Source organism: Equus przewalskii, chromosome 20, assembly GCF_037783145.1.
Source record: "Equus przewalskii isolate Varuska chromosome 20, EquPr2, whole genome shotgun sequence".
Lineage (NCBI taxonomy): Eukaryota > Metazoa > Chordata > Mammalia > Perissodactyla > Equidae > Equus > Equus przewalskii.
Genome location: NC_091850.1, coordinates 4043638 through 4059834, shown reverse-complemented (window position 1 = coordinate 4059834; position 16197 = coordinate 4043638). Strand labels below are relative to the sequence as shown.

The following is a 16197-nucleotide window of genomic DNA, read 5'->3' as shown; positions in this document are numbered from 1 at the left end:
GTTCAAACAAGGGAAAAACAAATCTACTAGGTTCCTGGCAGAAACACTGCTGTTTGATGAGAACACACCATATGCCTCATAATCTCAGCACAGGTATAACTGCTGTTGCATGTCCCAGAGAATCAACTTTCCCATGTGAGGTAAACATGCATTTGTTTTTATAAAATAAAGATTATACTCTATACTTTTATATCTCACTTTTCAAAGATCCAATGTACTTATAATCATTTTACAATTATTTGAAACAATTTCAAAGGTTACATCATATTAAATCAAAAGAACACGTCTTAACTTATTTCACAGTGGCCTAAAGGAAAAGTCAAGTTCTATTCAAGATAAGAGGGGGAGAAAATGCTTACTCCAGTAGTAGTTTAAAAGGGGATCTCTGCAGAATTGACATTTTAAACTGAAACTGAATATAGGGTGGGAATACAAGTCTGGATTCTGGTGTGGAAATGAGGGATGACAGTGGCGCTCAGTGTACTGACAACAGCACTGCTTGGTTTTGTTTATGTGATCTGAGAGCTTGTGTTAAACGTTACTCCCTGGATAGCGACTGGAGCTATCATATGAGACCGGAGACTAAGAGGAGAAGGAGTATTTAGTTGGTGAGTGGGGAGTTAATGGCTTCAGTAGAGACATGTTTTATTTAGGGGCCTAAAACGTACACGTGTAGGGATTATATATCAGAAATGAAATCTGGACGTGGTTTTAGACATTGTCATCATTGAGATAACAATAGAAGAAATTGAAACAATGGAGGAAATGCATAAGAGTTCCAAGACAGTATAAAGTAATCAGAGAAAACAAAGCTAGAATTGAGTCCTGAGTTGTCCCAATAGTGTTGTGTGAAAAGGACCTGGGAAAAACACCAGGGGGGTGTGGTCATATTTACAAGCAATCAGGAGCCTGAGATGTCAAGAAGCCTAGGACAAGTAATCACCCAAAAAGGAGATCATGTTCCAATTCTGCTTTTGTTCCAAGATAAAAACACAGAAACACTCCTTGGACTTAACGATGGGCAGATAACTGTGATCTTATCAAGATTTATTTACATACAGATCGTTGGCGATCTTAGTAAGTCTGAGGTGTCAGGGAATGAGAAGACTGTAATTCCATGAGTACTGATCGTTCAGGTTCATTGTGAAGGGGAAGGAAGTCATGGGGCAAGAACAAGAGAGAAATTGGCTCAGGAGAGGTTTTTGTTTTAGTAATAAAGAGACAGAATGAGTTAAAGGGGTTTGATGGAGGAGGGGTGGGGTGGTTACTAGTAAAGAACATGACGTTTATAATCAATAATAAAATTTCTCTAGAAAGCAGGAAAGGAAGGGATACAACTGGACTAAACCAAGGATCAAGATAACTTTTCAATTGAATCAGGAGACGAGTCACTAATGGTAAGAATGCAGGGATATTTGTAGACTTCATGGCAGTGAGCTGAAGTATTACTTCAAATCATCAAATTCATCAGTGCAGCAGAAGATGATCCCATTTGTGGAAACTGAGAGGACAGGTGAGGAATTTTTATATTTGAAAGGCTTGGTGAAAGTCTGAAATATTTATGAAGCGTGGAAAGATTAATTAAGTACCAAAGCATAGAAGGACACTTGATAATTTGGAAAGCCACTGGGAGATTGGTGACTCTGTAATTAGGCCTGGTCAGTGTCTGTGACATGCCATGTCCTGTGACAGATGCAGGCATGGAAAGGGCAATACAGTATTTGGAGTCATCTGGGACTGAGGTCTTGATCACCAGATGTGGTGAAAGGTTGGAGGGATGGATAATGTTTGCTCCTGGTGTGTATAGTTGAAATGAGAACATGCAGGTGAAACATCTGCAAAACTGAAGAGAGGAGGGGCTGACGTTTGGGAATTGGGGTCAATGCACTGAAAGTTCCTCTGAATTAGGAGAAACTTAACACAGGGAGTAATTGTGTGAACTTGCTGAAAGGAGAAGGGGCATGCTAAGAGATAAGAGTCTCAGATCATTCATCTGAGGGGCCATCCAGGTAAAACTTCGGTCTGGGATATATCCCCCAAGACAAGCAAGTTTAGGAATTTGAGATTCAGAGACAACAGAGCTAAATTTACATTCTCGCTCTGTCATTTTCTAGCATGGAATTTTGTTGTATTACTAAAGTCTCTGAACACAGTTCGCTTCACTTGTTAAGCAGACAACAAGTCCATAAACATCAGGGAAATAGGATTATATAAGCCAGTATATGTATTTCCCACCCACAGGGTTTCAATTCATACTACCAGAAATGGTTTCTCTTTTCAGGAACTCAGGATCAAAGGGTTGTAATCCACCTCCGTTCCTGACACACTGCATTATTTGTCCAGGCTGTACACTGAATTATTAACATTGATTTAGGTAATACTTTGGAGGCAACAAATGCTTTCATATACATAAATTGTGAAATGATCCTGCTGATGATAATTATTAAGACAGAATTCCAGATACCATTTCACTAAGATATCTGAAGAAGTCAACTCGATTTCTCCCCAAATTAAACTCCTGCACTCAGCATTTGCTGAGCCTGTCTGTTGTGTGGGGATTGTGGGACACGACAGCAGACTTATAACACGTGTACTCCTGCTCCCTGCCTGTGCAAGGGGTTTTTAGTGCCTGACATGCATGATGAGAGTCATTGAACAAGACCAATAAGATGTGAGTCCTTGGATTGTCCCGTCCACCATTAAAGAGATTCCAAAGTAGCCTGCCACATGTACAAGGTCACGTGGGGCAGAGTCAGGGTCAATGTCCTGATGTTGCCTGAATCCCACCTGCAGAGGAGACCAAATGTTTGAGGACAAGTGTGTCCAGAGAGTGGGGGGCAGGGTACAGCAGGGAGGGTGGAAGCTCTAAAGGGCTGGGATTGGTATTAGAGAAGTAATGTGTGTGCACCTAACCAAGAATTAATAACTCAGAAATTCCAGAGTGGTGTCCTTGCTGTGGAGACAAGAATCCTCAGGTGATAGTTACGAGGGTTTCCTAGGAGTTGGTATTAATCCAAGGAATTAAATATTAATTAAATAATAACTCTAAATAGAAGGTGTAATTAAAGTATAAAACCCCACGATTTTTATTTTGTTATCTAAAAAATGGGACTATTACTATCTTCCTTATGATCAACAGTATCCAAGCCTTATTACCTTCAGCCCTGGGAGAGGAGAGGGCTCCCTCATTTGTCTTAGGTCCCCCTGCAAGTACACAGGTTGGGCAGGGTCGCTGGCAGGTGTGTGTCTGGGGATTCAAGACTGGTGTCTCCAGCAATATTTTAAAAGACTGGATTCTCATAGCTTTTCTCTCTTTCCTCAGTTTTATCTGCTTAGTGTTCAGACTGTCCCTCAATGAGAACACAGAGGAAGACAGGTGGTGGCTGAGTTCCTGACAATGACACGCAAGTGAGTAGGGGATTGTTCTTACTACCGAATTGATAGTCTTTGCCAGTCGGGCAGGTTTCTCCTCTTGGCTCAGATCCTCTAAGTGCACCCAGGAAATATCAGTTCCAGTTACATTTCACCAAGACCCCGTCAGGCATAGGGCAGACTAGGGATTAATCAAGAAATTACCTCCTTCCTTACATTTCCACTAACTGATTCATTTATCCTGTTCTCCATTAAGGATGTTTTTGCAGAGAAGAAATGTAAAAGACTGTGATTTTCTCATCCGCCCCTTGGCCTCCGTGGGGAAAGGTTTCCACTCTCTAACTGAGCAATGGGCTCGGGCCTCCAGTGAACGCGAGGATAGAGACGAGTGCAAACAGCCGTGCACAGGACAGCCGGAGGCAGGTGTCTCATCAGGTGAGTTCAAGCAACCCATGGTGACAGATGCCAAAGTGGAGGCTGCGCAGCGTCAGGTAGGAGAAGAGAGAGGGTTGGGCCAGAGGGAGCAATGAGGAGTCATTTCTTTGTCTACTTTTAAACATACTAAAGTTTTCATGGAATGCACTTGAACATTTTGATACATTCCAAAAAAGATAAAATTCTCTTAGCAATCCCTTCCCAAATTTGTTCAAACCACTGTTTCCCTCTGTCTTATTAAACCTTGTTCACATTTGAAAACTGGACGCAATGTCTGGAGAGTATTGTTTTCTTAATTTTGACTGAGTACTGAGGAGGAGGAATGTAGCAGACAGAATAAAATGTCAGGTACTGGTCAGCAAAATGGCAGACTAGGAAGCTCCAAGCTCTCACACCCCCACAGTCACATCAAGAAACCCCCAGAATCTGAATGACCCAGGCAACAGGCCAGAGGAACCAGGAGGCAGGAGAGATGATCTGTTGAGACGTTTTCTCCTCCCCTCACGGCTGGGCCCGGTGAGAAGCAGTTGACCCAGGGCGAGGGGGGCGGGAGAGGCGGGGGTATGCTGTGTCCTTGTGGGTTTTGGTCACTCTTTCTCCCCTTTCTGCAGTAACGCCCATGGACTTTAGGCACCTCACTCTTTCTTGAGAAGCGGTGATGAGCTGACCCAAAGGGCCCGAGACGCAGCTGCATACTATTGACTCGGGATTGTACCTTGGGTTCCGGGTCTAAGGGCCGTTTCTTCCTTTGGCCCAGAGGAGAGCTGGGAAGACCATTTCATTCAACGGGTCAGCCGTCCCGGTCCATGGAGAGGTCTGCTTTGCCATAGGTCGGGGCGGCAGCCAGTGTTCTGGACCACCGAGGCGTGAATTGCCACGGCCTCCCAGCGCGCTCAGTGACTCTGAGGATGGCGTGAGCCCCTCCCGGAGGCATTTTCTTTACGGCTTCTGGGCTTTGTTTTATGCTTTAGAAAGACCTTCTCCGCTCTGAAATCACAGAATTAAAATGATTCGTCCATGTTTCTACGAGTACCTTCACGGTTTCGGGTTTACAGTCCACGCCTGCCCGAGTCCTGCAGACTTTTCTACGTCCGCGGGGAGCCCGGTACCGCTCTGGGAGGCCCAGCAGGGCCCCCTGCCTGCGCGCGTCTCCAGGACATTCCCGCGTCCTCTCCAGAGTCCGGAGCCTGTCCGCTCCCAGCAGCCGTCCCTGGAGGGGAACAGTGGTTCAAGGGACATCCTGAGAACATTTCCAAGTCCCCTTTCTGCTGCTGGGGTCGCGCCGCGCCGGCCAAGAGCCCCGAGGGGGACGCCCTGCGTTTGCCCCGGGACGAGAGACGGCGCTCCGAGGTCGGGCGTTTGGACGGGCGGCCGGCGGCGTGTCCACAACAGCAGGCAACCCCGGTCCGTCCCGGAGACGTTCGCACCAGTTGTCAGGCGCCACCTGGCGGAAACTTTTACGTAGTTTTTCTCCGGAGCCCCCGGAAACCAACAAGCGCTTGGCGGCTGTGATGGAGGCGAAGTCCTAGGAAGCTAGCGGCGCTGGCAGGATCGTCCCGCCAGTGCCAGGGCGTCGGCGCGTCACCCAGTCGCCGGAGATGGACGTGCAGGTGCACGGCGGGGTGTGGAGCCACCCACGGGGGTCGACCAGGACACGCTGATGCCCCTCTGCCAGCGCGTCCCACTGCCGCGAGATTGCAGGGCTGGATGCCACTGTGCCAGTGCAATAAGAGGTCCTGGGCAGCTGAGGGTGACAGGGACTGTAATGTCCAGGAGTCGGAGGGCAGATGATGTTTGGAGGGAGCCTGCTCCCGTCTGCGGCAAGAGGAGGGACAGGTGACTGGCGGGGATGGAGAGGGGAAGGTGGCAAAGGCACCCAGTATTCTCAGGGCTGGACCCCACTTACCTTCTGGTGGCAGAGAAGACTGGCCACATTCAGGTTGGTACGGCTGTTGTCAGTGGGGCCCTCGGCTGGGCGTCCCAAGAACATCCCAGGCCCAAGGCCTCCTGGCTACCTCCAGCCCTAGGCCCTTGGCGCAGCCAGCGCCCCTCCTTCACCCCAACTTAACTGGCCCACCTGGCTCCAGTGAAGCCCTGCAGTGGTCCTCCGTACTCCAGCTCCAGTCTACCCACCCAGACCTGGACCCTCCACCCATACTGCACCCCCAGCATGAAAAAGAAGAGAACTGTTCTGGTGGAGGCAGCACCTGGGCTGGGCCAAGAAGTGAGAGTGCTGCCCTGAGGCTGGCCTTGGGGGAGGGGGATGAGCCAGGAACTGGCAGCAACTGTCTCCTAGGATGTTGTCTGCTCCCCTTGCTGCCAGGCCCTGGTGGGAAGACCTACAGGCCCCTAGGATGAGTGAGTGTGAGTGTGTGTGCGTGCGCGCACGTGCGTGTGCGCATCCGTTTTTTCCCATCCACCTGGCCTGCTTCCTAAAGCAGTGGCCGAGAGCAGGTCCAAGGGACCTGAAGCCCCATGGATCTTGTTTCCTTGGGACTAGAGTGTACGTGGACTCTGTGTGATGGGGTCAGGTGTTAAAGGACTTTCATCCCCCAGTTTGGACTACAAAAGATCTTTGTAAAGATGCTAGTTACACAAAAGAATTAAGATAGTGTTTTTTCTTTGAAACTCCGTTTTCACAAATCTGTGCTGCATGTAGTACACACTCTAAAGACGCAGTCTAAAAGATGCTTCTAAGAGTACCAGTTACACAAATGAGGACAGTGTTATTTCTGTGAAACTCTGTGTTCATCATTTTCTGCTACATGTTATACACTCTAAAGACAAATGCATAAGAGTCATTTCCAAGGCAATGGCTGAGTCCATGAATCTTATTCCTGTGAAACACTGTGTCCAGTACCCTGTGCTGCACATTACATTATAGCTCCCTAGAGACACATCTAGGAAAGATGTTTCTAAAACAGTTCTAGTCACCTGAAAGAACAAGGATAGTGTTCTTTCAGTGAAATACTGTGTTCACATTAGACTGTGCTGCACATTATACACTCTAAAGACACACATAAAAGCTTCTGAAGAGCTGCTTGCATGAAAGAATCAGGATAGTGTTTTTTCATTGAAAGACTGTGTTCGTTCTCTGTGAAAGACTGTGCTGCATGATCTAAGCTCTGTAAAGAAATGTGTAAAAGATGGATCTAAAAATTCTAGTTGCATGAAGGAATCAGGAAAGTGTTACTTCAGTGGAACACTGTATTTACGTCTATGGGGTGCGTATTGTGTACTCTCTAAAGACACATGTAAAAAACATGTTAGAAGACTGCTAGGTGCACAAATAAATGCAGATAGTGTTATTTCAGTCAAATACTACTGTGTTCACCAGTCTCTTCTGCATGTTATACACTCTCCCAACTCCTGGCCTGAGCCTGAGCCTGAATTCAAATCCAACAACAAACAAGAACATGAACACGAATGAACATATACCCAAACCAGACCCAACCCCAGCACTGTACCCTGACCGCATCCCTGCTCCTAATACTTATTCCAACCCTAACATCTATCCCAAACCATAACACTAAATCTAACTTTATCCTTATCTGACCCTGACCCTGATCCTCTAACTTTAATTCTCATCTTGACCCTAACCCTCAAAATTTGACCTTGATTTTAACCTTGATATTGTCCTTGAAAGTGAGTACCGCCTTTTACCTTGGTACTTTCAGTCCCTTATCCTGTCCCTATTATCTGACCTTTTTTATCACTGACTGAAAATTTGACCACGACCTTGACCTCATATGTCTATGGAGGTCTTTTAGACCATGAACTTTATCTTGATCTCGAACTTGAATTTAGCTTTTACCTTGACCCTGATAATCAAAATACTGCCACTGACTTTCTTAATGAGAATTTGTCCTAAACTTGGTACTTTGATCTTGACCTTGAAGGTGACCTTGACCTTTTTCAGATGCATATTATGTATGGGACTTTCTGATCTATCCCTCACTGATAATTTGATCTTGATTTTTACCTTGAAGTTGACACTGATCATTTTTAGTCTCTGTTCTGTCCTTTTGGTTTTTGTTTTTCTATTACAAACCAGTCATTTGAAACTTGACAGGATCTTGACATTTCCTTTGACATCAGTTTGTCCATATCCTTTGTCCTTGAACTTGATCTTGACACTGATTCACAATATTCCACCTTTGATTATCCTATCAATGTCTATCACTGAAATCAAATTTGAACCTGACTTGACCTTTACTATGACCTTGAATTTACCTGAAGTTGACCATTACCTCACTTTTAATTTGAGCTTGAACCTATTACCCTACATCCTGTCCTTGTCTACCATCCTGACATTTTCTATCATTGACAGATAATTTGACCTTAATCGACCCTGGTTTGACTTTGCACATGACCTTTATGTTGACCTTAACTATGAACAAATCCTATCTTTGTCTATCATTCTGTTCATTTTATCTCTGAGAATTTGAACTTAATCATGATTTTTAACTTTGTCTTAAACTTTGCTTTCACGTTGACCTTTCATTAGAACGTTTTCTACCCTTAAACTTTGATTCTATCATCGTGACCATCTTTATCACTGACTGATAATATAATTTTGACCTTGAACTTGATCTCACACTTGGTGTGACCAACCCCAAACCCTGACCTTTTTTTAGGACCACAGGAATATCACCCTGACCATTTCTTTCACTGATTGGGAATTTGACCTTGATCTTGGCATTGACATAATCTTGAACTTAACATAGACCCTTGTCTTCTGCTATGGTCTGTATGTTTTTGTCTCCTCATTGTAGTTTTGATTTGCATTTCCCCAATAATTAGTGATGTTGAACATCTTTTCATGTTTCTGTTGGCCATCTGGATGTCTTCTTTGGAAAATGTGTATTCAGATCCTCTGCCTCTTTTTTAATAGGGTTGTTTATTTTTTTGTTGATGAGTTGTATAGTTCTTTATATATCTTGGATATTAACCCCTTATCAGATATATGATTTGCAAATATCTTCTCCCATTCAGTAGGTTGTCTTGTTGTTTTATTAATGGTTTCCTTTGCTGTGAAGAAGCATTTTAGATTGATGTAGTTCCATTTGTTTATTTTCGCTTTCGTTTCCCTTGCCTGAGGAGACATCCAAAAAGATATCGCTAAGACCAAAATATGACCTTGATTTTGAATTTTACATGACACTCTACTTGACCATGGCCTGATTTTGACTGTTACCCTTTTCAAAACTATAATCTCTGTAAAAATATTATCCCCACCATCTCTAATGCTGACTGAGAATTTCACCTTGATCTTGCTGTTGACCTGAGTTTGAATTTGACATAATCTTGAATTTGATATAGACCCTTGTCTAACATACCCCATCTTCCTGACTTTCTCGCTCTGTGACCAATAATTTGACCTTGATCTGACATTGACTGTAACCTGACCACAACCTTAACTTTGACCCTTTGCACCTATATCCTGTCCCTTAGAATTGTCTTGATCTTCTCCTACTGACAGATAATTTATACTTGACTTAAACATTAACTCTGTCCTTGCCCTTGCCCATGAACTTAATCTGAACCTGACCTTGACCTTGACTCTTTTCAGACCCATATCCTGTATCAGCTATCATCCTGACAATTTTTATTACTGATTGATTATTTATCTTGACCTGGACTTCACACTGCCTCTGTTTCAGACCAAATCCTGTCACTGACTATAATCAATGTTTATTTCTATCACTGACTGATAATTTGACCCTGACCTTGATCTTTTGCAGATCCATATACTGTCCTTGACTATCATCCTCACAATTTCTATCACTGCCTGAAATTTGACTTCTATCTTGAGTGTGGCCTAGAACAATACCTTGAATTTGACCTTGGGTTGACATTGGCATGATGCTTTTCAGACTCATACCCTGGATAAAGGACCGATGACACCCTCAGGTACCACAGACCCTAAGTAGCAGTGTGGTCAGGACATGTGCATAGGCAAGAGCCAGCACATAGGCCCACATGTGCAACTCAAGCAGGAGTGGTCTTGGGTGACAGATTGTAAAGCCCAGAACTATGAATGCATCTAAAGTCTGACATCTTTCAGAGGAACCAAAGATCAGTATGTCACCACCATTCTGGTGGCCCAATCTGGCCTGCCAGTTCAGAACACACACACTCCAGTCAGCATGGGCAATCTTACCCTCAGGCTGACTTCCTGAAACTGCAGTCTGGCAACAGGGACCCACAAGAACCCCATCATCATGAGAGACCCAGGACCCCACGGGCCATCTGATCTACTCTTCATATGGTGTAGTAGGAGGGCCTGGATCCCCATGTGTCCAAAAGGCCCAGGCGGGGAATGACCAGGCCTCCAGAAGAGGTCTTGAAAAATTTTTCAAGAAGCTCATCAGATGATCCAGCCCCACACATCCTACTCCTGGTTGCCTGGGACAGTCCTGCCCAGTGGAGGGTCCTCTGGATGCCAGTTAACCCTCGTACACCATCCCCAGATGTCACCTGGATAGTGGCAGTGGCCCCTTTCCCTATCTGCAAGTAAATCTATGGAGAATGCTTTCCTCAGCCACACTGGGCACAGCAGAATGAGACTGCCATCACTGCTGGCCTCCTGGAACTCTACCTCAGGTACCATAGCCAGATTAAATTCCATTCCGGGGATGCCCAGAGCTCTGGAGAAGCCCTGTAAAGGCAGCAGCCAGTCAACTCCCAACAGCCAACTTGACCAGGATCATGACTTATCCAGACCCCTGAGTTAGGCAGGAGCTCTGCGACTTACCAGTACCTGGCCTTGCGCTGTCCCTCTCGTATTTTTGTCCTAGGAAAGTTGAAGTGGCTGGCCTGGAATGGTCCCCTCCTTGAAAGGAGACTTAGAAAGAATTTCAGTATGTACATGTAGCAACCGTGCCCCATGTGGGCCCATGGCAGGGTTGGGGGTCCCAGACTTCTGGCCATCCCCACAAAGAGAGACTTAGAAGATTTTTCAGGAAGCATATCCAGTGACTGAGTCACATGAGGAGCCACAGCAGGGCCAAGCATTTGGAGAACTCACATTTCCTGATTTCAAAACTTATTACAAAGCTACACTAATCAAAATTGTGTGGTACTGGCATAAAGACAGACATATAGACCAATGGACTAGAATATAGAGCCCAGAGATAAACTCTCACATATATGGTCAAATAACTTTTTACAAGGGTGCCAAGACCATTCAATGGGGAAAGAATAGTCTTTTCAACAAATGGTTCTGGGAAAACTGGATCTCCACGAGCAAAAGAATGAAGTGGGCAGTGACATCAGCATCATAGTGGAGTGAGTGGTTCCCTTAGTCTCTCCCCACTAAGTTACAACTAACTAGACATTCATTAACCAATAGAGGATTCCCTATACAATACAATAGGATGTCTGAGAGATCCACACAGCCATACATCTAAAGGTGGGGGGACTAGATCCCCAGGAAGCAATGGAAAGAGGTGAGCAAATCCCTCCCCCTCCCCAGTAGCAGCCGTCTAGGTGACAGGTCCTCACACAGCAGCTGGTGCATGACTGTAAAAGGAAGTGGGGGGCAGCCAAGCCTGTGCATGAACACTTCCGCTTTCAGAGTTGCAGTCTGGCCACAGGAGCACCCATCATGCTTCAGCAGCCCTGCCCATGGGAACAGAATGCTCTCCACCGAGTGGTGTGGCTCAGGCCCCACAAAAGAGCCCCTAGTAAGCACAGCAACTCAAGTGAACTGTCCATGAGTGCAGAGCCAGCCTACGTGGGAAAGAAAGCACCCCTCTCCTCCCACCTAGTGCACCAGCTCAGTCAGTCCCCTGCCAAGGCAGTGGTCCCACACCAGAGCACCTGCACATGTGTGTGTAAGGTCACCAGCTGTGGCCAGCAGGCAAACAGACAAGCCCTACCAGCATGACTTCCAGCATACACAGCGGGTTCAGAAAACACAGCTCCGGCCCAGCCCCCACCTCCAGAGCTGGCAGGTGGAATCTGTAACCTGACGCTACTACAAAGGCCCCGGAAAAGGATCAGTTCATCAAACACTATGAAAAACTATACTAACTATACTAACACTTCAGAGCAAAAGGAAAATGACAAATTTCCAGAAACCAATCCTGAAGTCACAGAAAGTCAGAATCTAAATGACAGACAATTCAAAATAGTTATCATAAAAAAACTCAATGAGTTACAAGAAAACTCAGAAAGACAATTGAATGAACTCAGGAATAAAATTAATGATCAGAAGGAATTCTTCACAAAAGAGATTGAAATTCTAAACAACAACCAGACAGAAATTCTGGAGATGAAGAAAACAATGAATGAGACAAAAAAACAATCTAGAGACCTTTAAAAAACAAAGCCAATATCATGGAGGACAGAATGGGTAATTTAGAGGACAGAAATATAGAAATCCTCCAGGTGGAGGAGGAAAGAGAACTAAGATTTTTTTAAAATGAAGAAATTCTTCGGGAAATATCTTAATCAATTAGGAAACGCAACATAAGGATTAGGTATTCTAGAGGGAGAAGCAAGGGAGAAAAGAGCAGAGAACTTGTTCAAAGAAATAATAGCTGAGAACTTCCAAAACCTGGGGAAGGAATTGGACTTAGAAGTACATGAAACCAACAGAACTCCAACTTACATGAATGCAAAAAGACCTTCTCCAAGGCAAATGATAGTAAAACTGGCAAAAGTCAATGATGAAGAAAAAATATTAAGAGCAGCAAAGCAGAAGAAAATAACCTAAAAAGGAATGCCTATCAGGATTTCAGTGGATTTCTCAGCAGAAAACTTACAGGCTAGGAGAGAACAAGATGATAAGATTCAAAATACTGAAACGCAAAAACTATCAGCCAAGGATACTCTGTCCAGCGAAAATATCCTTCAGATATGATGGAGAAATAAAAACCTTCCCAGATAACCAAAAGCTGAAGGAGTTCATCACCAAAAGACCCCACTACAAGAGACAATCAAGAAGGCCCTCATACCTGAAACAAAAAGGAAAAGGTTTAGAAATCCTTGAGCAAGGAGATAAATAGACAAACAAAATCATAAAATTGCAGCTCTCTATCAGCAAAGATCAGCAAACAATTATAACATTAAAGATAAAGTGAAGGAAAAGTTTGGGGGTTTTTTTGAGGAAGATTAGCCCTGAGCTAACTGCTGCCAATCCTCCTCTTTATGCTGAGGAAGACTGGCCCTGAGCTAACATCCATGCCCATCTTCCTCTACTTTATATGTGGGACGCCTACCACAGCATGGCGTGCCAAGCAGTGCCATGTCTGCACCCAGGATCTGAACCGGTGAACCCTGGGCCGCTGAAGCAGAATGTGCGCACTTAACCACTGCACCACCAGGCCGGCCCCCAGGAAAAGTATTAAAAATAATTATAAACACTTCGTTTTAATCAAAAACTCACAACACAAAACAATAATTTGTGACAACAATAACTTAGGGAAGAGGAAAGAGATGGACCCTGACTAGGCTAATGGTGATAAGAGGCTATCATAAAATGGACTTTCTCATCTACAAGATCTATTATACAAACCTAACGGTAACCACTAAACAAAAAATCAGACGGGGCCAGCCTGGTGGTGCAGCGGTTAAGTTCGCACATTCCGCTTCTCAGCAGCCCGGGGTTCACCAGTTCAGATCCAGGGTGCAGACACAGCACCACTTGGCAAAAAGCCATGCTGTGGGAGGCGTTCCACGTACAAAGTAGAGGAAGATGGGCATGGATGTTAGCTCAGGGCCAGTCTTCCTCAGCAAAAAGAGGAGGATTGGCAGCAGTTAGCTCAGGGATAATCTTCCTTAAAAAAAAAAAAAAACACGAGATACTACTTCACACCCATTAGGATGGCTCTATAAAGAACAGTAGAAAATAACAAGTGTTGACAAGGATGTGGAGAAATTGGAACCTTTATACACTCCTGGTGAAAAGGTAAAATGGTGCAGCCACTATGGAAAACAGTCCGCAGCTTCTCAAAAAATTAAAAATAGAATTACCATATAATCCAGCAATTCCCCTTCTGTGTATATAGCCAAAACAATTAAATGCAGGGTTTCAAAGAGATATTTGTACACCCACATTCATAGCAGCATTGTTCACAATAGCCAAAAGGTAGAAGCAACCCAAGTGATAGATGAATGGACAAATACAATGTGGTCTATCCATACAATGGAATATTATTCAGCCTTAAAAAGGAATGAAATTCTGACACATGCTAAGACGTAGATGAACCTTGAAGACATTATCTGGTACGGCAAGAAAAATAAGGCACAAGCCAACATCAGAGAGACCTGTGACTTCCAGTTGTAACTCTCAGGGTCCTTTCTCAGTCCCATAGAACAGACTTCATCTTCTGATCACGAATCACCAAGATTGTGCAAGACATCTTCGTGTCAGTGGAGCCACAGCATCATCTGAGGAAGAGTTTTTAATATCCTTCTGATCACACAGCCAAAAGCAGGTTTCATGACCAGTCTCAATAGTAGAAACCAAAGAACATAATTGAAACCAGGTGCAAACCATCAATCTGTATGTTTTCTAAAACCAATGCTCATAAACTGCTAAGGTTGCCCCCTCGTGTCTTGCAGACTCTAGCACAGGTCTATATCAATCACTACTTAGCCAGATTTCATTCACGCTTGGCCAAGAGTCAGCACCATGCTCCTGGTGTCTCAAAGATAAGCACAGGGTTGAAACAGAGCAACTGAGATTAGACCTGTACATAACAGTGCAAGCCTCTGACCTTTAGTCCAGCATTCTGAATTACAAACCACTCATAATTCTTCCTTCTGCATCAGTCAACATTTATAAAATAAAAGTAGAAAGATACACACCAAATGCTAATTGTTTGTATCTTCCACTGAGGGATACGTATTGCTTTAAAGAAACATTTCCGTTTACCAACCATTCCAGCACAGACTTGTTCACAACCATCTACAAACTTGACAACTCTTTTACCTCCCTCCACCACTAAATACGAACTTTATGAAAAGTATCAATAGACTGATTTAATGAAAGTTAATGATTATTAACAAAATCTGTTCTTTCTCTAGCCAATCAACTTTCATCAGAAAAACAGCTTGTGGGGAGTTTAATTCATTCTCTCGATAAATTTGATCACTGATATCAGTATAACAGTAAAATCAAATTAACTTTACCAATTATACCAGTATTACACCAAAATGCAGTTACACATGGGTGAGTCTAAGATCCACACAAAATGTCAGTTAGAATTACAGTAGCATTCTCTCAGCCTTCTCACACAGTTGGTCCTTGCACAGACATTGTCATGGACTGGAGTGTAAACCACAAGCCAGGTCTTAGTTACTTCTGGATTCCAAGTCTCCTGTGGGCAGAGCTATTCGCCTGTTTCATATTACAATGTTGCACTGGCATGGATTCCCAACACAGCCCATTGGACATAAGCCCGATAAAGGGCTTTATCCTTCTACAATGCTTCTCTTTCCCCCACTGCTAACATCCTAGTCATGTTTAATAGGTTTCCAACTCCAACCAATTGCACTATTAGGTAAGTCTGGCATGATAGTGAATTTTACACGTCAAGTCAACTGTGCCAAGAGGTGCCCAGACATTTGGTCAAACATTATTCTGGGTGCGTCTGCGAGGATGTTTCTGGAAGAGATTACCATTTGAGTCAGGAGACTGGGTAAAGCAAATGGCCCTCCCTAATGTGCATGGGTCTCATCCAATCAGTTGAAGGTCTGAGTAGAACAAAAAGGCTAATCCTTTGTGAACAAAAGGGAACAACTTCTGCCTGGCTGCTTTCCAGCTCGGACATGGGGTTTTTTCCTGCCTTTGGACAGAAACATCAGCTCTTCCTGGGTCTCCCTGGTCAGCATTCAGAATGGAAGTACCTCATGCACTCTCCTGCCAACTGCAGATCTTGGGACTTGTCAGCCTCTACAATTACATGAGCCAATTCCTTAGAATAAATCTCTTTCTAGATATATATTTAAAAGGAATTAAACTCTGACACATACTCCAACGTAGATAAATCTTGAAGACACTACGATGAGTGAAAGAAGACAAACAAAAAACCACATATTGTATGATTCTATTTATAAGAAATGTCCAAAATAGGTAAATCCAAGAGACAGAAAGTAGACTAGTGGTTGTGAGGGCCGGAGGGAAGGGGAAACGGGGTTTAATGAGTACAGAGTTTCTGTCTGGGATGATGAAAAAGTTCTGTAGATCTTTTGCACAGGGATGTGAATATGCTTAACACTACTGAACTGGATGCTTTAAAATTATTAAGATACAAAATTTTATACTATGTATATTCTACTATAATCAAAAATGTATATATAAAAATAAAATTTCAAAAACATTTCAAAGTCCCCCTCTGGAGGAAGGGCACTGGCTTTGGATGGGTAAGATGCCCTCAG

General features: G+C 44.0%; 2 long non-coding RNA genes across 6 annotated transcripts in view; both read right to left on the bottom strand.

Annotated features, from left to right (window-relative positions):
• The window catches only part of LOC103543225 (uncharacterized), a 209731-nt gene that overhangs the window by 177662 nt on the left and 15872 nt on the right, over positions 1-16197 (bottom strand). The window lies entirely within an intron of this gene.
• LOC139077785 (uncharacterized) lies at positions 3063-6785 on the bottom strand. Its single transcript, XR_011530267.1, has 2 exons — positions 5714-6785; positions 3063-5622 (listed from the first exon to the last, which is right to left on the bottom strand). It is a non-coding gene; the product is annotated as an uncharacterized lncRNA (long non-coding RNA).